This window comes from Thunnus thynnus, chromosome 7 (genome assembly GCF_963924715.1).
Source record: "Thunnus thynnus chromosome 7, fThuThy2.1, whole genome shotgun sequence".
Classification (NCBI taxonomy): domain Eukaryota; kingdom Metazoa; phylum Chordata; class Actinopteri; order Scombriformes; family Scombridae; genus Thunnus; species Thunnus thynnus.
The window spans coordinates 9431193-9452945 of NC_089523.1; the positions used below are offsets into that span (position 1 = coordinate 9431193).

At 40.6% G+C, this 21753-nt stretch overlaps 1 protein-coding gene across 1 annotated transcript in view; it reads right to left on the minus strand.

Moving 5' to 3' along the window:
- The window catches only part of igsf11 (immunoglobulin superfamily member 11), a 103845-nt gene that overhangs the window by 53469 nt on the left and 28623 nt on the right, over window positions 1-21753 (minus strand). The window lies entirely within an intron of this gene.

Below are 21753 nucleotides of genomic sequence, written 5' to 3' on the forward strand. Positions count from 1 at the left end.
AATATTATTATATAATCTCTTGTCAGGTAGGGACCCATCAAAAGGCAGGTAAACCCTGACCTCTAGTTGTTTCATCATGAGGAAAACAACCACTATGATTTGGAAAAAATCAGTCATATTTTTGGGAAAGCATCCTTTTATGGGCTTTGATCCTTAAAATATCATAATAATTGTGTCATTGAGTGTAAATTATAATCATTACTCAGCTTAAAATATGAGGTAAAATATTCCACATGAAACAGGTGGATTAACTGAGTTTAGTTAGGTGAAACCTTCCTGTTTAAAGTGTGTCTCTACAACACATAAACTGCACTTTTGTTTGTTTCTGACATACTATGTATTGATTATAGCTCAAAATTTAAATACAAATACATTTGACAAAAAAATGATCAAATCCACCACTGCACAGCATTCAGTCCAACCTCTATATTCAACAGACAGATGTCAATATACAGCAACAAACTCAAGCCCCCTTTTGCTCCCAATTTTATTGTCAGAGTATAATTATGCAAAACAGATCCAAAATATTCTGAAAACGACCTCTTTCACATTAAAAATTCTATTACGGACATGCCTGATTAGATAACCAATTACTCGAGACAAGCAGCTCAGAGTCGCCTCTGCGACCACCAACATATGAAATATGTTGCCTGCTTCTTCCTCCAGGCTTCAGTCAAAAAAAAAAAAAAAAAACCCAAATAACAACAGCAACATCCATGAAATAGATCCATGAGCACAAATAATTCAACCTATTTCACTTCATTGTTTATGTAACACATGAGGTTTACCCTTTGAAGTCTGTGCTTTATAATAATTTGCACTACACAGCTTTCTGTTAGTCTAATGCATGGTGTTACACCCCGCAAATACACTTTACACTGAAGACTAGTTGAAAGCAAAAGTCACACATCATCTCTGTTGTGTTGGGAGACCAGCGAGCGACTGGCTACAAATAGACTCCAGCATCTGCCAGCTATGGGACTAAAACTAAGTACATACAAAGTGATGACAACTAGCAGCTTAAAGATCAAACTTGTAATTCTACCACCGGGTATTACACAGCATGCAAGACTATACTCAGGATATATGGATTCAATAAAAAACCCAAGAATATTCAGTATAACCTCAAGATGCAGACTGCTGCTGAGGAAATTATAAAGCTTTATCATCAGGCTCCTTTTAAATATTGTAAGAAGAATCATGATTATTAGTTTAGACTGGAATACACTCAAACCGTTGTGCAGTAGGTGTGATCAAGGGGAGGGATGGGTGTGACAGAAAAACAATGAATTCCCTTGGTGTGAGGCAGTTGTGAAATTTGACAAAAAGATACAGTAGACGTGTGAATAATCAGTCAATGTGTGTGTGTATACCATACAGTACGTCTGCACGCTGTGTGTGTGTAAAAATCTTTAATCTTTTGTCTGTGGATGAATCAAAATCAAAAGGAAGCTCAGCCAAATTTAAGTGGTCTCACAGCTGAACAATAGATGATGACAGTCTTTGGAGGGACAGTTAAGTGTTGCGATCATAGTGTGAACTGGAGAGGCTACCCAGAGCCATTTAGCCAACAAGAGGACAAGCACTGCAAGCCAAGCAGAAGAACTGCCTGGAGCAAGGGAGACGACTGTGTGTTTGTATGTCTGTGTGTATTTCGGTGCGCATGTAGGTGATGTGTGTGCCGGGTAGCCCACCGACACCGCAGCACAACACTCTTTCTTCAACAGCTCTGGCGAGTGAGCGGCAATGAAAAGGCCGCGATGTGACAGACATTACCCTCAGACAGCACAGTACCAGTATTGTATATTATTAACACAAGCGATTCAGTTACAGTCAGGGGCAGATGAGGACTTGGTTTTAATTTCTCTACCATCGTGAAGTGATGTGTGAGGGGAAACTGGTGCATGAGCTGATGCTGAGCCGGCACTAACAAAAACAAAAGGTTTGTAGCCTCCCTTTCCTCTCCAAATGCATCCATCCATCCATTTATCTTTTCCATCCTCTGCTGTTGCCCTCTTGTTATCTTCAGATCCTTTCATCACAACACAGAGAGTCAACTGGAAAACCAGAACACATAATGACACACACACACACACACACAGTTCTGCACACATGCGCAGTAATAACTAAACCTGAAAACACTTCAGTAGTATGAACAAACACTCCAGTGGGGAAAGTTTAAAACCTGCACAACAGAGTGTAGTTTCATGGTAAACTTTAACAATTTGTGTCAGACTTTTCTTTTTTTTTTTTTCCCAATAATGCCATTAATCTGGCATGGCACCGACCATCTGTAGCTGACATCAGGAAATCACTGCTCACATGCTGTCTGTGTGTCTGCATCGGTCTGTGTCACAGAAAGGCTGCGGGGTGGAAGGCAAGAGCAGCGGCTCTCCTTGTGCCTCCCTTGATAAAGAAATAAAAAAATACCAATCAGCACGGAGCCATTTGCATTTGAACCAGAAAAGCGTTATGGTCCAACTCTCTCAGAGGAGGTAGATTAATTCCCTCCTCAGGGAGCCAATCGTCACACAGGCTTCAGCCATGAATATGTTCAAATTCATAAACTGGCTGGCTTACGCTAAAGGAGGTACTGCGTAGTTAAATTTTTAAAAATGAATACTCTTTGATTGAGTTTTGTACTCGCCAGAAGAAGGCCACATATCTGTTTGATATATACTTAATGAAAAAATTAACAACATGTAATGTAATACATGGCGTTATATGGTTTATATTGGATTATTTTATAAAATAGGAATATTCCTGTTGCTAATATAAATCTTGTGGCTTTATTATTTCTATACCACACAGTACATGAAACGTGTAACCGCATGTGACACCACAAATCCACATGCCATTACCTCTGTACATGAAGGAAGTGATGGCAGTATAGGAATAGCTTGTATTGCCTGTCTTTTCTCCCTCCTGCTGTGCCTCCCTCATAACACTGCACAAGGGCAGCCTCGTTACCATTGAGGGCTGATAAATGGCTGGCTTCACCCTCTTCGGCTTCTCTTTCATAAACTAGGAAATAAAAACCATGGTGGTATTGAACCCTCCCCACTGAGCCCGCTGGATCAATCTCATACCATTACATCCAGCCTTCCCGCTTCATTTCAGTTCAGATGTGATAAATATGAGATTGCAAATGGCTTCATCTGTATTTGAATGAGACAATGTGACGCAAGCAATAATGTGCTGTTTTGAGTGTGCCGGTGATGGCGGTAACACTGGTTTCTCTATACTCCAATACACAAGGGTCATTAAACTTGGGCTGGTGATTAATTAAATGAAATTTGATTTTCTGTCTATACCATCTTGCATGAAATAAGACCCAATGCAGCCCAGGTTAAGTGAGCCAACTCCCTGTTAAGCTGCTATTATAACCTTCTGCTCCCACTTGGATGAGCTCATTACATTTGAGAGCTGATTAATGAAGGCAGTATAAATCATTGGTATTGTTACAGGCGAATTAAAAGCTGTGCCTCACAAGTAAACGTCTCGCAGATCGAGACGAGATGTTCCCCGGTGAAAGTCTAGATTCTAAACCAAACAGAGGTTTTATTTTTCTAATAGAAGACACTCTACATTCTAAAAGGACAGACCTGCTTTATAGCGCTGCACAGACACGAATACACACAAAGACACTTTTCACACTCTGGCTCACTATTAAACCCATAGGCCTCCTGTGTAACTAATGTGCTCTTCACACTGGACAAGCACAGATACAGTTGCTTTTTTCACACAGATACACCACCTACGCTTGTCCTTTTTTCTCCTTGTTCTCTCTACACTATGTTTAGAGGATTAAACAGTGGAGTTCCTGAGCCTTTTCAGTTGGTGACACAATCTCAGTTCCTGAGCTCGCATCATAGCAAACAGACAAAAGAGTGTGCTTTCTCAAGCTAGATAAATGAAGCTGCTTTGGTGTATTTGGAAAAGGAGATGTGACAGGCTTCTTAGTAAAAAGGAATGGTTTGATATTTTAGGAAATTTAGATGAGAGTAGAGAGTAGAGAAGATTGAGACCACTCTCATGTCTGTGTGGTAAATATAAAGCTATAGCCAGCAGCCAATTATCTTAGCTTAGCATAAAGTATGGAGGCAGGGGGAAACAGCTACCCCAGCTCTGTCCAAAGGTAACAGAAATTTGCATACCAGCACCTCCAGCACATAAAACTGCAACTTGTTGTTTTTACATTTCAGTTTTTGTATGGATTAAATTTTTTAAAAAAAAGTGTAAATTAGTGAGTTTTAGAGGTGCCTTCAGGTGGGTAGCTGAACTACTGCTTAACAACTACAGATGTGAGGTTGGTATCAATCTTCTCATCTAAAGGCCTTTACACACCAAGGATGTGACGAATGAACGACACAAAAATGTGAAATACTCGCCTGTGAATATTTCACATGAAAACTATTCATACTGGCAACAGAAACACGAATTTGTGAAAGAATTTGCGACAGCTCATTCATCAGAAAAATTGATGGATTCAACGTCATCCAGTGATGATGATCTCAAACCTGCGCTCAGTGTCCCTGTCCACAGAAGCAGCAGCTCCTGGGGAGCTGAGAGGGCAGCGGCCGGTCAAACTGCCTTCACCAGGCTGACTGACAGCAGAACCAAAATAGTTTTCATGTCAGCTCCACGGGAAGAAATCGACAGTGTTTACTTTGTATTTATTGATTCATTCATTTTATTTCTCCGCCCACCCTAGCAAGTGAATCTGCCTGTACTGAAACAGGCAGACTGGGAGCCTTGATCAATCAATGTAGATACTGTGAATAAGTTCAAAACACATATACAGCAGGATATTTGTGTGATTTAAACAGCTGTCTGTGCAAATAAGACTTCACTAAAGGCAACAGAGATAGACTCGGAGCATAAAAAAAACACAGTGGGTCTCCATGTCCTTTGTCATACAATACAGGGTGATGAGAAACACCAACAATGAACAGGACATCCGTTTCGCACAACGTGATTGGTTGATGCCTTTATTTGAGGTGCGAGAGCTGAGAAAAATCATTCTGTAAAAACGTACATTGCTTTTTGTCACGTAATATTCACATTCTGTCTTCAAGTACTTCTGACAAAAACAATAGTTTGGAAAAAAATATTGACATGCGATTTAATCGCACAAAAAAAGCACCCCAGGTGTGCAAAGGCCTTTCCTCTCAGCAAGGGAATTAATGTATTTCTCCAAAAACTATTAAATTTAAGACGTCTATTTCAGTTTTAACTCACAGGAAGTATTTTACATAAACTACCTATCACAATCTAGTTTCTTTTTTAATTGCTACTTTATCAGTTAGGCTACTCTATGAAAATCTACATAAAATTTGCAGTTATTTAAACTATTCATCATTCTCTGGATATGTTTCACAGTCTACATTAAGATGAGCTGCTAGTTAATGAGCTGAGCTAAAACGGGCTATTTTCTGTTTAACATAAGGTCAAACTCTGCACACAGCCATGTAAAAAAGGAATTGCCTTTTTCTGACCTTGTGTAGGTAGGGAAAAAAATCCAACAAACCAAACTATTCCTTCAAGAACCAGACAGACCATAACATATCCCCTGCGGCTCATACCTCCATACGCAGCCTAGCAACTGCACATTTCTGAGATGTATGGTCTCTATGTGTCTGAATTTCTAGCCAGGATCACCTCTTTCTGAGGTGTTGTGAACCACCCTTGGTTTCACTCAAGTCTGAGCTGTGTCTCTACAAGCCAGATACTAATAGAGTTTACATCAAAGATTTCCCTCCCACTGTGACAGCCTGGTAGATAGATGTGCTCATGTCTCTCTCTCTCTCTCTCCCTTTTCCCCCCATGTTCTCAACCTATTGCCCTTTCTTCCCTGTTTTGCTGCTTCCCTCCTTTCTCTCTCTGTCTCTCTCTCCACTTCCCACCTCCAGTGGTGTTGGTAGCAGGGTGGAGTGTCACCTTGCTCTGCGCCCAGTGGCCTGTGGCTAGATGATGATTTATAGCTGAGGAAAGCGGGCGTTTGGGAGATGAAGTTGGTGGATGGCTAGGTTTAAAATCACTTGTGGCGGTGTATGAAAGCGTAGCATGATGAATGAATGTAGTCTCTGCATGCCAATCAAAATGATCTTCCTCCAGTGTGTAGCAGGTTTTAGATACATCCAGAGGCTCTGTGCAGCTTTGTCTTCTTCTAATGACCCCAAACACACACACACACACACACATTTGTTTCTTACACTCTTGTGTATTAGAATGAAGATGCATGGAGGAAGGTAGGCAGCAGAAACTCCTCAAGACAGAGAAACGGAGGTGTTGATTTTAGTAAAGCTTCTCTGCAAAGCCTGTAGATGCCCTCAAGATGTATCTCTGATACAACTAAACAAATACGCAGGTAGTGTTTGTTTCTGTATGGTCTAAAAATGTGAAGTACATTCAAATACAAGTCAAATTCAAACTTTGGACAGAGCAGTCTACAGGCAAACTCAAAAGCATCTTTGTTTTAATGCGTTCCACTGCAGCCCAGTGTGTCAACAACTGCAGCCCAGTGTGTCAATATCATTACGGAAGAAAGCATCAGTGACAAAGAAGAAGTGAGGCATGTCGGATGTTGATGGTGAGAAATGGGTTGGTCTGAACAAAAAAAGCCCCATTCTTTATTGTTCTCCTTCAGACATTTGTCAGTTAACATCAGTGAACAAAGAGACAAGTGTATGTGTGTGTGTGAAATCTTGATTACTGATGGTACATCAGGGAATCAGAGCAATAATGACACAAGGTAGGTGGAAGGGCCCAGATGCAGACTCAGAGACACAGGAGAAGGTAAGTGGAAATTCTTTACTGAAGAATCCACAAACTAAGCACAAAATAAACTGATCACTCTCAATGCAAAACAAGTTGCAGAAGAATAAAACAACCGAGAAGCTGAAAATACTCAAACTAGGAACTGTTGGCCCTGTTTACACCTGGTATTAACATGCATCTCCACATGGGTCTTGAGTGACCACTTGTGATCTCACTTCCCTGCACTATATGCAAATAAACACGTACATCATTTCCGTTTGCAAAGACCAAATTCGTTGTTGTTTTTAACCGGTGGGAGGACCAGGGGTCCATGTACCCTCTGTCAAAAGCTGTGTTCAACTTGTCTGATACAGGATAAACAAATATACAATGCATTGTTTGACCTCTCACAAAAATCAAATGCCCGTCCTATTGATTTGCTCTAGCGCCATGTCGGAACATATATATATATAACAAATATAGAGTTATATGCAGCGATATCCCCGTAGCTGTGTCTCCCCATTGAGATTTATGCATGAGGCACAGCAGCATAACTTCATTGATTATTTAAATCTCCAACACGCTGACAGGATGGGTCAGGATCTAATGTTAATTAATGTTCTGTGTTCTTCAACACATCCTAAAGGTCAGCTGTTACATACACACAGTCCAGGTTCATACAGTGAAACTGTTTGGAGTAAAGCAGCCATCCTCCTGATAAATACTGAGCTCCATTATGTCGAGCAGCGCAGCAAAACTAAAAACTGTAGTTATCAACTTGACAGGACAGAGGAAACTATCCAGCAACGTTCAGCTTCTAAAATATTTTTTTAGACAAGCAAAAAGCAAGTTATTTTCTGGTTTTGGTTTAATTTCTATTGTAATTGTTGATTTGATGAGGTAAACAGGTTAGGGGAACGGGAAAAACAGGAAAAACAGGAGGTGGATTATGTTTTTTTTACTACACATGAAAAATGTAAAAACAAAATAATGCATTTCTTTATCCTGTTACCAAACAAGTCGAACACATCTTTGGACCAGGAGGCAGTGATGCGATTCCTGTGCCTAGTCTGTGGAAAAATAGAGGATGTCAGTTGAGTAGGCGGTCCTTCAATGTGGTCCAGGACACATTCTGTTTACACTGCTAAATGAATGCGGCCACATGCGGCTCAGACCACCTCCAAACGTGGTCTGAGTGATCGCATCTCAGTACGTCCTCAGTGCATCTCGGGTGCGTTCACACCTGTACTTAGAGCTGACCTCTTGTGATCAGATCACCCAAGGTGCATGTTAATGCCGGGTGTAAATAGGGCCAAAGAATTGTACATGGCCTTGACGACATTGCACACAGGTGTGCTACTCCTCCCATGGAAAGCAGTCAACTAGAGAGAGAGAGAACTAAAACACACCAGGCACACAGCATTCATACTAAAAGGAGACTTGAAAAATAAATAGAACACACACTCACACAGGGGCTCACAGGGGTGGGATCGTGACAAGTAATAACTTGCCTTTTACCTGCTCTGTATTACAAATTATAATATAATTACTCATTTAAATGCATGTTTTTGCTGATATCATAAGGAGAGCCAGGAGCAGATTCTTGTTTAGTATGCTAATATAATTCTATTCTATTCACTGTGTTTATATTATATGAATAAAATCATACATATCAGCGATGGGAACCCCTGTGATGTGTGGTTCTCTGTAAGGAGCCGCTCCCTACAGCTCAATGAATAACACACAGTATACAAAACAGCATGTGTCTCCTGGACATTTACAGTGGCGGTGGGAAGATCGTAAAATCTTTCCATTACACTGTAAAAACTGAACACAACATATAGTCTAACATTCATTCTGTGAGGTGAGATGATATATTTGTAGTTGTCTTTTTTCTAACCAAGACATTAATACTGGATGTGTTTAAATGATTTCAGATTATTTTTAGAGAGGACAAATAAATGCAGTTAAACTGTTTAAGACAACAAAGCCAGATGTAACATGAATTGTCCATCCTTATGTGTTTGAACCACAACAGTGTGAGTGAGCAACTTGCAGTGGCCAAAACTGCCCATCAGACCAGTAGTCTGTACTGTATGCATTCTCTATGAGTCATAAAACAGTGAGTCCCACAGACAGCTTGTGCTTTGCTTTCCATCTGAGTCCATTCATATGTCAGTGATATCACAGCCACATATTGTTGTTCTGCTCTGTCATCTCCCAGTGAACATATTGTCTGTGGTGGAAAACTGGAAATCTGCTGATTGAGGTTCCCAAAAGGATTTATTTATTGTTCTTCAGTCTGTGCAGAACTGATCCATGCAAAATATGTGACTCCTGAAATATTGAACCAGGATGACGGATAAGTCTGGTGATATTCTATCTTATTGTCAACAAATCACATGAAAAGACCCAAACCAACAATGAATTGATCCTACAACGTATTGTCTATGTCTTATTCCTCTGTGCCAGAGAGCTCCATTGTTGTTCAAAAACTATTAAAAACACATTAATGAGCCACACTGTTGCACTGGGTGACATCTTCCTTCATTACCATGAATATAGCCACTGTAGTTTATTTTGACTCAAATCCACATACTGTAAATACTCACTAGACCACCAAATGTGTATTAATGGACAGCTGAAAACAGTCCCCAGCTAATGCATGGTTTACTCCTGTTTGAGTAAAGTTTACTGAAAACCACAGCGCCCAGTTCTTTTTAGGGAAATACTAAATCATTTTTAATAGTGGAACCATATATTTTTGGGCTGTTTTTAAAGATTCACGTTTTTAGAGGAAACCAATGGGCTTGGGGCTGAGTGAAACAGACAGGGCAGACTCAAAAAGTATTGAGAGACAGGCTAATGTAATGTCGGTTTTGGTCTTTTCACAGGATTTGGGGAAAATACAGAAAAAACATCCTTATCTTTAAAGGTAAGATATATATCATACTGATCCGGTAAAGAACCCATGCAGACATCTTATGAAGTTTAACTTCAGAAATCACATTTGTTTCTCTATATTCAACTCAACTAACCCATAATTTACTTTACAGCATCGGTCCATACTTGTGGTACTTGAGTTCAACTTTTATTAACCCCACTGGGGTTGGTTCTGGTTGGACTCAATCTCTACTAACAATTTGCTTTCACAATTTCCTCTCACAATTGGTTCACAAATACGGAGAGAAATTGTGGTGAAGGCAAGTTGCAGTTCAGGCTATAGCTAAGGAAAAAGCTAAACCAGTTGGGTTTGATTCATATTTTATCATACTCTGTTGACTGTACTGTCCTCCATCAGGGTATTTCAAAGCTGTACAACTGGCCCAGTTCCCTGCATGTGGCGACAATAGCGTCACCACGCAGTAATGAATCAAATTAAGTGGAATGTCAGCTAGGCTAACAGAGCTCTCCTTCTCCTCTCAGCATGAAAAGGAATAGTTTCATGGCTCCAATTTGTCTCTCCCTGCCCTCGCTGGCACATATTTTTGCGTTTCATCTAAAAAATTATGCTACTGGCAAAGACATGAGGAGTAGAAGGGGAGAAAATCCAATTGAAATATAGAATCTTTATTCATGTCTAGAGTCAGAAGTAGAGTAGTTGACTGGTGTAGAGCAGGGCCTTACCATTGGGTTTGATGTAAATAAATGCGATAACATAAATAATATTCAAAGGGGGGGCCTGCACCTTTACTTCTCTCTTTCTACCCCTCTCGCATTCTTCTTCCCTCCCTCTCTCCTGTGAAGATTAAAGTACGTAAAGCTAATGTGAAGGAAGAGTGATACTTTACAGCGACAGAAGAAAGAGATCGACGCAGCAATATGCTGATGATATGGTGATGAGCAAGATGGAAGATGAAAGTGTAAGAGAAGAAGACGGAGAGCGAGAACGAGAGAGCAACATTTTGAATGAATAAATATGCACTGAGGCTTGTGTACAACTGCGTATGTTTTACAGCTAAAGTGACAGCTCCTATATGCCTTTGGCATTCAGAAACAAAACAATGGTTCCACATTTAAAGCAGTCTATTGAGGCCTCTGGATACAGGAAGTAAACAAACCCATTTATTTGTTTGTCTGTGTTTAACCTCTAGCCAACTTCTTTTTTTAAATCGAGTGTACCAAATAGTACTTAATGCTATTATACCGTCAGGTTGTAATGAATTAGGAGAATGACTACAGATTAAAAAGCTTAGCAGTTCCTCACACTGTTGTGATGATTGACAGAAAGTAAACCAAACAACAGAAAATAAATAAAATGCTTTTTCATATGTAAGCTAATCCTCGTCCTTGTGAGTGTGGGCAGTTGTGCCACACAGTGTGTATCGCTTTAGAGCTCTTATGAGGCATAACAACCTATATTTACAGTGCATTTTGCATGTACACATATTCAGTAGGAAATTATGTCTTCTTTTGAGAGGGTTTGTGACATTGCAAGATTTAACTGAGAAGTGTTATGTTATGAAATCACACATGCTGCATTCAGTACACTTGGATATTAATGACACTGACACAAATGATGAAAACGCCATACCATGAAATTATACGTTTGCCAAAGGTGATTGTTTACTTTGATGGTGTAGTGTTGTTAACAAACTTTTTTCTTAATGTCTGTCAGACTGTGTTGATGAAGATTTACTTACTTACTGTTTCTCTTTTCCAACATATACAGCCTCAAAACTGTCAGTATCATGAGGTGTGTCTAGCTAACTAGCGACAATCTGTCTTGCTTCTTGTCTCTGCATTTTTGGAGCAAGAAATTCACAAAACAAAAAAACTGTAAACACAATTAGGACCATCAAACAGTTTTTTATAAATGTTGGAATAGTCTGTGTCAAGCTTCACTATGAAGCACACTTCAGAATATGTGAGTATATTAGTGCAATGGCAGCAAAAGAATGAAGAGGCCGACTGTATTGGTTTTATAATACAAATGATCGATCTTCTCAGTAGGGGCTAAATCCTGGATAGAAAAATCTTATGATTTACAGCAAAAAAGGGACGCAGGGTGAGGTGGCAGAGGCAGAGCACAAAAGAGTGTGAATGACAGAGGAAAGCAAGAGAGTGAGATTATCTGTGGCCTTTCAATGTAGTTCTAATCCATACTTTACAATATTGTCGCCCGGAGCCAGGAGAGCATAAATCTGCTGCATGACACAGTCTATAGGAACACTTAGCAGACAAATGGACAGGAGGGAACACAGGATATTACACTGTGGACCATGGTAATCTGTCTCTCTCTAGACAGATAAGTATGTTACTATAAGTCCATAGGGGCTAAGTGTACACAGCATGCATGTGGACATTTTTCACTATTATATTATACAGTAGGTGAAATGTGATTCTCCCTCAGGTTTGTGTCAAACTGTGACACTCTACACTCTTCTCAGCACAAGTCCCGCTACCATTTACGAAAACATGCGGCTCGAGCCACTGAATTTTTAGAGCGCTGTGATGAGGGAGATGGTCTATTTGCATCGCCTGTCGCAAACCAAAAGGTGTATCCAATGTCTTGGGGGCGCGGGGAGAAGATGAATAAGGGAAGCGGCGTAAGACTGGCTCTATATATAGCAGGTAATCTATCATCTCATTTTTGTCATCTCCCTTCCCCTCGTTTTTGCTTTGAGGAATGAGGGATTGATGTTCAGAAGATCAGAGGAAGTAAGGAGGGATTCTTGGAGGCTTGGAGAGAGGAGAATAAAGGGAGTGTGTGTATGTGTGTTGGGAGGAGGAAGGAGGGTGCCTGCGTGGAGCGACTGACGACTGCTGTTTTCTGGAGACCCAGTTGCAGCTGGCCGAAGTCCAAGTTGAATAGTTTTGGCTCTCACATCTCCACGAAAAAAGTAAGTGTCAAAAAAGGGGGAAACTATATATCTAACACTTTAGTTTCAAAAGATTTCCGCTGAATCCCATCCTACACTGCAAAAATTGCATTTCCTCTCAACCTGCAACACCACTGCTGCCTGGAGTCAGATATTTCTAAAGTGGATATTGTTTGAACGTCCTGTCAGCTCTGACAGGTTGGATTCCCTGGCACAGAGATCAGTTAGAGATAAATATGCCTTGTTCGCAGGCGCACACATACACAAGAAAACACTCCTTGGAAAAAACTGAGGGGCCTTGTGAAGCTCCTTTTTGATAAGGTTCACCCTGTGGTCACTTCAAAGCAAGCAGAGATGAAGGAGTGGGTAAGGAAAAGGAAAGAGTGAGGAGGAGTGAGGAGTGAGACATGAGGCGGGATAAAAAAGATGGGAGCAAATGGCAGTTGAATGTGGGCGAAGCGTGGGTAAGGTGAAAGAAATGCAGGGAAGGATTACTGTGCAAAAACAAAACACAGAAAGAAGGAGACAGATTTGCATGGGAAAGACAGCAGGACACACAGGCATACAGGCAAGAATACAACTTGTACACACACTAGAACATGCCGCTGCACATGCTCACACACACATCACACCCCCGAACCTGGGGAGTTGAATCTGGAGTGTTATCAAGAGATTTTGGAGGCTGCATCTCGCCCCTCTGTGCAGGTCCCAGCAAAAGCAGCAATTTATTGCTGAGAGAGAATCCTCACAATCTCAATCTAGAAACTCTCTGATGAGTAGCTATGGTAAGGCCTGCAGGCGTGCACTAATACATACGGGAGAGAGGGAGATCATTAGAATAACTCAACCATTCATAGACGGTAGACAGTTTGCTAGCTAGCTCCATCTAGAAACCCTTCCCTTGAATAATTCACAGAGGTGTAAATAAAATATATCCAATGGCCTTCACCTAAAAAAAAAAAAAATTAGAAACAGGATAGCTACCATGCTGAGTAATGAGTTCTTCTCTTGCAGATGAGTTGATATGACATGCATGCGGATGCGTGACATAAAAAAGACCTTACCTCAAAATTCAGTTATTCACATTGATATTCAAGGACGGGGTTGTGTTGCTTGATTTAAAACAGAATATTTCATCTATATATCTGCCTTTGATAATGACACTAAAGCACTGCCATTTCTCCAAAACTGCAAGAAAATCATAACAGGCAGTGATTGCAATGATGTCCAGAAGTGCTATTATCAAAAAGCATTAACTGGGAAACATTGTTATCCAATCGGTTGGCGCTCGGCAGGCGCATTACCATCCTTTAATTTTCCCAGAATAACAGATGATAGCAGAGCGTTTAGTGCCTTTCTCCTGCAGCGAAGAGTGCAATATTGTCTGAATAATGTATGAGCACAACGATGTGGCCCAAATCATCCCCAAAACAAATAGCACCATAATCAATGGGGCGGCGAGCTGTGTGTATGTGTGTGTGTGTGTGTGTGTGTATGCATGTGACATATCAGTCCTCCTCAGATATATGACAGAGCATTAGGAGACAGACTGCCACTAAGGGAGATGAAAGGTGGCAAGGACAAGAAATCAAAGCAGTTCCCAGTCAGGAGAAGATGAATAGGCCACAGGTCTTTCCACACGTCCCACTGGTGCTACAGTGTTAACACGCTGCGGTGATGTGGTCGTCAAACTGTGTGCCAAAGCTACAAGAGAGACTGAGCAGAAATCAATACGCGCTCCAGCCGATTCCTCATCGTGGTTCCTTTGATTATGACAATCACTCCATGTGGTCGGGGTATGGATCATTTGTTGCTCTGCTGGCTCAAGGGCACAGCTTCTGGCACACAAAAACCGTTTTATTTCCTAAAGGTCAATCAATAAGAACACTAGCTCATTTCCCCCTGGTCACTCTTGTATTGCTGAAATTATGCAATAATTAGTTTTAAATAGGCCTCACGGGATTGTGAAACTCCCTTAGCACACAGCAGACTGTGTAATTTTGCAAGTTAAATGAAAAAAAAAAAAAACCAAGGAAGAGAAGGTTACAGCTCTTTCAGAACATTAGATTAACATCTTATATCTTATATTTGGAAACCCTAATCCAGAAACAAGTCTTCATCCCTTTCATGGATCTTAAATCTGCTATTCCAAGATACTTAGAGTATTTTTTGCCAGAATAAGACAGATACACTCCTTCTCTTTGTCCATACAATTTTCTTTCAGTTTCTGTTTTCATTTCTTTGCTCTCTTCTTGGTGTCCAAATGCCAAGGTTGAGACACTTAAAAGATGTCTCCTGGTTGAGCTCTCAGAGACAGACATCTAAAGACAGCTGCTCCTCCTCTTCCCTCCCTCCCCCCTCTCCTTCACTCCTTGCCTTCCTCTCTCTGTCAATCTCAGAAAAAACTTTTAACTCCCCTCTTCCAGCCCCACCTCTCCCAGCTCACCACATTTCCCCCCATCTGTTCTCTCTCCTTTTAAACTATTCTTACTCATTTTGCCTTCCAAGAACATCTTTTCTTGCATTTGCTTACAATGAATAGTTATTCCACTGAGGGAAATGGGTCAAGTGTGTCATATCAGTAGTTAGTCAGTCAGATAGGCAGGCAGTCTGTGTGTGTTTTTGTGTGATGTCTCAGGAGTTTCTTCTCAGCTCCTATTACTCTGACACAACACTTTCTAAATTAGCCGCCTGACACAAACCACTGCCTGAGTCTCAGGGCTCGACCCTCAACCTTACCCACAATGTCTCCCTCACTGTACACACACCTCAGGTTGGGACTCAAAAGATATCTCAGCGTGAAAATGGAACACCTTAAAAACATTCTCACACCAAAGTTATCTAAATCTCATTATATTGCTCTTTTGTGATGAAAATCTACTGCTCATAGCCTCTGTGCTCTGAAAAGAAGAACTGTGAAAAGGTGACTGTAGCTTATATAGAAATGTGCAATTGGAACAATGTTGGCTAGCAGATGTAGTGTCTTTAACAGACAATATGATCATGAACTGCTCTACACATAATTAATCCGTGATAGCACCACAGTCACTGACCTTGTTAAAAGCAAACTCATGGCTGTCACTTTGTTGTGGCCTATATTATGGTTAGTCTATACCAAGTTGCTTCTACCCTTTAAACCCAACTCACAGTTTTGAGCCTGTTGGTCTCAGACACTTGAAGGTGTGATGATTAATGATATTGCTGGTGATAGGATTGAGCAGCGGGACTTAAGCTGTGCCCTTTTTCTTCCGTTCCCGTGGCTGGCATCTGCCCAACTCACACATGTAGAGAGAAAGTAGTCCTATCCCTGGCTAGAGGGCAGAGTGAGGGAGAGCCAACATAATATATTCCTGGCACATCACAGGAGAATAATATAGAATAGAATGGAATAGAATGGAATAGAATGGAATGGAATAGAATAGAATATTTTTTCAAACCCAAATGACAAATTTTAGATAACTATTTATACACTGATGCTGATCCAAATGTTTCATTAGCAGAATGACTGGAAACAGGGGAAACAGCTAACCTGTCCAAAGGTAACAAAATCTGCCTACCAGCACCTTTAAAGCTCACTAATTAACACATTATATATTTCTTGTTTAATCTGTACAAAAAATAAATTGTAAAAAAAGACAAGTTGTGCTTTTACAGAGGGTTATGTGCCAAACTATTCCTTGATCAGTCACTTCTTGATCAGTCTTGAACAGTGACCTCTGTTAGCAGATTTTGCTAACTTTGGACAAAACCAGACTAGCTGTTTCCTCCTCTTTCCAGTCTTTGTGTTAAAGCTACTAGCTGTAGTCTTGTGTTGAACTGACACACATGGAGAGTGGAATTGATCCTCTCATGTAACTCTTGACAAGAAAGCAAATAAGTGTATTTTACAAAATGTCAAACATTTCCTTTAAGCACACTACTTGCGGTTATATGCCGATTCTTGCATAGATTTTAATTTCTCATGTATGTAGAAAAATGTATCACATTTAAGAATACAAAAGAGATATAAGATATCTATGAAGTGTGCAGAAAAAACAGTTGTAGCAAGTTCAGTAATACAAAAGGGTTATAAGATATCTAGTATATTTTTAACGTGTGTAAACAGTGTTATTAGGAGCTCCTGTGTGGTGCTGAAACTATGAGGACAGTTGGTTAGGTAGGTTTATTTGAATTGGACATCTGATCGCACCGCGGCCATTCAATAACTAAGTGGCACGCACTGTTAATTCCAAGTGGTGTTTGTTTCAACTTTCAACTTTAATAGGATTATAATATACATTCTACAGAACTGCAGAACGAATGAGATACAAGCAGTGAGGGTTACTTATATACACTAAGGTAAGATTTCATGTCACATGTGGTAGCCTTCTTTTAGTACCGTAGAAGCTGCTTGGAAAGGTGCTAGTGTGTTCTGTGTCATTCACCTCATACTGCACAGCCCTGACCTCTGTCTGTCTCATAAACAGAGGCTTAGAACTTTGCGTGTGTGTGTGTGTGTGTGTGTGGAAGGTGGAGGTTGTAGGGTCAGAAAGAGTATGAGTGAAAGTGAAAGTGAGAGAGAGATGAGTGACAGTCCGGAACGAGATGTCCTGTGGCATTTTATCCCTCTAGTGGAGCCATCCGTGCACCTTGATGCACTATGATGTTAACTCTACTCACTGTTGCACCAAAATCCCAGAACACATCATGTCAGATATAAGATGTATTATTCTACTCCACAGAGCAGCCTTTCTCTGGTACCTACTGCTGGAAACAACAGAGTCAACAATCAGAAACTTTTCTTTTACTGGAGCCTGCACTTGTAAGATTCTTTTGTCCTATTAGGCAGGGCAATATGAAAAGATGTCTCATGATAACAGTATACAGTGCATATGGTGGAATCTTCTGCTGCATTTTCAAGCCTTTCAAAAATCATTCTAAGACATCTCATAGTGTTACGTCAGGTAGAAAAATTGTGTAAAATCAGACACTATATTAAACACAATCACAGAATATAGCCTCAAGCGGCAGTTCGTGGGTTCAAATCTTCTTGCACTCAACGGAAGGAAGCAGCTCAATCGCCAAAATGAAAGCCACAAGCAGCAACGAGCAGGTTTCAGGCTTCACAAAGGTGAGCAAAGTCACTTCAGCTGGTTTATTTCTGTTTAATTAAGTAGTGAGACCAATCACACACTTGTTTCATCTTCTCAAAGCCTGCAGCATTTCAATAATTGCACACTCAAAGTTCTGCCATTCGTCTCCCCTTCATCAGATGTGAACGAAACTCGGTGTGTATGTTCAGGAGACAGTGCAGGATGTCTCTAGTGAGTTTAATTGGGATTGCTCAAAGGCATCTTGAGTTATGAGCAAATATGTGATAGGCCACACCCACTCGCACCAATCAATATGGCACCTCAGATTTTGGTTAATACTTGCCCTCAGAGCGTGCACACCAATTTTGATGAAATTCTATCACTGAGTCCTGTTTTTGTCAACTGATTATTATTTAAAACCAGACGAGTTTCACCCGTCTATGAATTGGACAAAGTAATTCATACTTTTATCTTTTCTAGGATCGATTATTGGTAGGTAATGCTGGTTCCAATGCTGTAAAAGTACCAAAAGCAGAAGGTATGTTATCCCAACAAAAACCTTTTAGGGAGGACATGAGACCATTGTTTTGTCTCCAGCATAATCTACATTTGTGATCATTTATGTTCTCACTTACTCTCTTACATCTCCCTCCTCACTTTTATCATTAGGTATAAATGATGTAAGCTCAGTCACATCATACATTTCCACTTACAAATCATCTTTACAAACTTGCATTTTTGTACAAGGTGTTTCTTTTTAAACATTCCTTTTGAACAATGGGAGTCATCTCTTCCTCCTCCAAGCCTGCCGCTCTCTCTCCCCTAACTTCCCCATCCCTCCATTGTCGTCAGATCATATTATGTGAACTCTCATTACAGGGGTGGTAATAGACTCTTCAGCACTAAGATCCTCTTTATTATCCGTCAACTGTGAACTACATCTCTAAGCTGATTAGCCAGAGCTGTCTTTTCAGCATTTCAATTAGGAGCATTTTGAAAAGTCAAGCAGATTGCATGCCTTATATTCATTACTGACATTCTTAGAGCGCTACACGATGTTCAAATACAGTAATCCAAGAAACACATTACGACAGCGAGGATGAAAGAGCTACAGAAGAATGACATCATAGCAGATTTTAAATATTGGACTCACAGGGAAATGGCAAAAGTAGCTATTAACAGCAATCCAATACAACAGAAAGACATACAGTTTTAGCATTAATAGCCCAAGTGGTAATCCAATGCCTGTCACACAAACACACAAAGACACACACAGTTAATGGTGTGCTGTAAAGAACTACACAAGACAAATAAAAATATTTCAAGAAGCATCTTCATTGCCATTAAGTACTGTTCCTTTTTACGTTAAAGGACGACTGTGGTCTAAAGCCTAAAGATGCAGACAATTTAATACAAGATTATGTCTGTGTTAGCTTTAGCTGTGGTTGAATTTATCTTTATCTGCTTTTATGCCACTGTCTGCTCTCAGAGGACTGTGAAATAGCAAGAACTGATAAATTTGTCATTCTGAGTAGTGTGAAGAGAGGCTCTCTCGTCGCTGTACCCCCATAAGCGCCCACAGGGCAGGCAGCACCTATGCTTAATCTCGCTCTTCGTCTGTCTCCGTTCGTGTCATTTCAGACAAGCTTGTAGAGTGAATGTCCCACATAGGGGACCTGATGTCTGGGAAAGAATGAGAGAAGGTGAGAAGGGGAAGCGGAAGAGGAGGAAATTGAGGGAGAGGAAAGGGAGGATGAGGTTGTGACTCCTAGTGCTAATGGATTTGGGTCAGATGACGAGGATATGATCTGCTCAGTACCGTGTGTGCATGTGTGTGTGTGTGTGTGTGCTCACATGCACATGTGGAGTGCACGGTTTTGTGATGTCATTAGCAGTCGAGCCAAAATATGATGATCTCGGGGTATTATCGGTATCTGTTTAAGGTATCCGGCTTTATCAAATACCCACTTGACACAGGAGTCACCATCGTGTTTTATTCATTCTGTCTCTGTCTGACTCTCTCTCATTCACACACACACACGCTCACACTCTCACTAATTCATGCAGTCATTGTTAATCCAGCTGTGTGCTGGTACAGGGATGTGCTGTACATGGCTGACGACCATGTCGCTGAGGTGGTGATGTCATACCTGTCTTTATTTTAGTTTTACTGCTGTTATTGCTGTTGTTGCAAACCACTCGGGAACACAGGCTGTACATCTGAATCTATCAAGGAGAATAAACTTTACACTCTGCCCTTCACATTATAGTGCAGTGAGTTTCTCTCCATGGAGATCATCAATGCTGTAAATGCATGTGTCTCTGCACTAAGTGAAGTGTTGTTGTCATGTTCTGAGTCGTATTAATTTGACAAAGAGCTCAGCCTCACTTAGAGCATCAGTCTGAGAGAGCAGAAGAGGGGAAAGAAGGGAAACAGTCGTACACACTGCAGAAATCATGTACCATTTGCCACAGAACAACTGCAGCAGAGCAGCTGAGAGTCAAGTGCCATTTCCCTGGGCACCTTAGTGGTACTTGTAGAGGAAGATGAGAGCCTGCCACATTTTAAATGAGATTTTCCTACCAAACAGATACTTTTTTTACAGCTGTGTTTTCAGCCACAAGCATCTTTCTCTAACTCTATCTAAAGCTGTTCTAGCAATTTGGTATGTTTTCCATTTTTTTTTATCCATTCAGATTCAGATCTCAAAATACTCGCACAATGTTTGCATCACAGGATAAAATAATGCAATGTGCTTTTTTAATCCTTGTGAAAATCTTCTCTGCAAGTAGGTCAGAGCACGTGGTCAATAACTGAACAGTACGTCCAGTGCAGGTATGTAATTTTGCTCAAAGACACTTCAGCAAAGCAAATCTGGCTGAGGAACCGTGTCACTGACTACTAAATCCCCCCTGCCAACAGTTTAATTGTTCTTAAGTATTTACTAAGTGGAGATTTATGAATCACTAAATAACAGATTGCACCACACAAATGAGTTCTTACATACAGATTAGTTGTTACAGATCTGAATATTTACACCTACACCACCTAGCTAGCTAATATGTGATAATATTGTGTGTGACCCTTTTGAGAGAGATTTTAAATTAAATTTCACAAAAATAACACAATATATCTCACATTATGAGGTATGTTGAAAATGTTATGCTGATAACGTCAGGCTAAATGACCAAATGAGGTCACTTAGGTGGTGTGAAGTATTTCCAGGTCAGTTTAATATGCCTTTTGGCTTCCTGAAACTATTATTTTAGGAAGTTATGTTACAGCTCAGGATGCTACACTGACTTCCTGTTTACATAGTTGACTGCTTTTTATTGGACAGCGCTACAGGTGTTTCCTGCAACAGATTTATACATTACTAGCTACAGTAAGACATTCCTTAGCTTTGAATGTTGCAATCCGACTAGTTTGAAACTAACTGGTAGATCCTAGGACATTAGGATGGACTTTACACACAAATTTAGTGATGGATTTATGAATAGCTGATGCGACACAATCCTGAGGAGTAGTTTTGCTGGCATAACGCACATCCTAAATACTACATACATTCCTAATGGAATGGATTTTTAGGACTTTCACATTGGAAAGCAGAGGGTACGGTCTGTGATCACGGAAACCCAGATTAGGATTTGACAGGCTATGAAGAATGTTTGGTGTGGGTGTGTATATGGGTGGGACAGAGAGGGAGATAAAGTGGTGTTTGGAGACATCCCAAGATTTAAGACAAGACAGAAGAAAAGCAAACATTTCAATGAAGCATGAAGTAGTCATGAAGAATGAGGACGCAAAGAGAGATGAAGAAAATTAAGGCCAGGAGGATGAGGGAGCAGTCAGATTGGGATTGAGAAGTGTCAAACGGAGGAACATGGTGGAGATCGAGAGTCTGAATGGGAGAGGGGGAGAGGGAACAAGACCGGAAACGCAGTAGGAAGGGAGCACAGAAAAATACAGAGAGAAACACACTGAGGAAATGCAATAGGAAATAAACTAGAGTGACAGATAGAGGGAGCGATACTGAGCGCTCAAACGTAGTAGAGGAGACAGCAGATGGTGGGGATTATTCTGGACTAAAATACTCTGG